Consider the following 1,032-nt stretch of genomic DNA (forward strand, 5'->3'; position numbering starts at 1 on the left):
GTATCAGACAATTTATTGGCCAAATGTATACACCTGTGAAACCATCGCCACAACAAGATAATAGGCAAAACCATTAACCCAAAAGGTTCCTCCAGCCCTCCTCCCCCCCCTGTTTTTACACTCTTCCCCTACCCCTTCCACTTTCCCCAGGAAAACAATGATCTGGTTTATCCTCATTATACAGAGTAGTTTGCATTTTTCAGAACTTTGTTGAAAGGGAATTAAACAGTATGTGCCCTTTTCTTATCTGTTTCTTTCACCCAGCCTGGTGATTTTCAGATTTATCTCTGCTGTTGCCTTTACCCATTGCTCATCCCTTTTTATTGTTCTCTAATATTATAGAGAGTGAGAGAGTATTTCCATGGTTTGGCAGGTTTGCCCTCTGAGTGTGCGGGTCTGTCAGGAACAAATTGACTCTTCAGAGGGAAGGAGCATTCTACTTCCTCAAAGCTGAAAGTCAGAGAGCATCATGTGCAGAAAGCCAGGAGGACACAGGATGAGGAGTACAAGCCAGTCATGGCTATCCACAAACAAATGCAAAAGGCCGAAGCAGCTTTCCAAGGAACAGGAGGGGAGAATTTCAAACAAATGTTTATCACTGTGTGTAGGGGGTGATCAAGAAGCAAGGATAAGAAAAAATGTTTTTGACCTTTGGGGAATGAAATTTAGAGTTTATGGTTTGGAGCACTCAGGTAAATAATAGTTACTCCTGCTCGCTTCGGCAGCACATATGCTAAAATTGAAATGAGACAGAGAAGATTACCATGGCCACTGTGTAAGGATGACATGCAAATTCATGAAGTGTTCCATATTTTTAAACCCTACAAGCCAAAAGAGAGTGGGGGCCAATTTTCAACATCCTTAAAGAAAAGAACTTTCAACCCACAATTTCACATTCAGCCAAACTAAGCTTCATAAGCGAAGGAGAAAGAAAATCCTTTATGGACAAGCAATTGCTGAGAGATTTCTTCATGACTAGGCCTGCCTTACAAGAGCTCCTGAAAGAAGCACTAAACAAGGAAAGGAACAACC

General features: G+C 41.7%; 1 non-coding gene across 1 annotated transcript; it reads left to right on the forward strand.

Moving 5' to 3' along the window:
- Window positions 1-709: 709 nt before the first annotated feature.
- LOC116535969 lies at window positions 710-816 on the forward strand. The gene has a single exon (XR_004262417.1). It is a non-coding gene; the product is annotated as a U6 spliceosomal RNA (small nuclear RNA).
- The last annotated feature ends 216 nt before the right edge of the window (window positions 817-1,032 follow it).

Source organism: Sapajus apella, unplaced genomic scaffold (genome assembly GCF_009761245.1).
Source record: "Sapajus apella isolate SASKATOON/1434 unplaced genomic scaffold, GSC_monkey_1.0 scaffold3, whole genome shotgun sequence".
In the NCBI taxonomy this organism is placed as follows: Eukaryota; Metazoa; Chordata; class Mammalia; order Primates; family Cebidae; genus Sapajus; species Sapajus apella.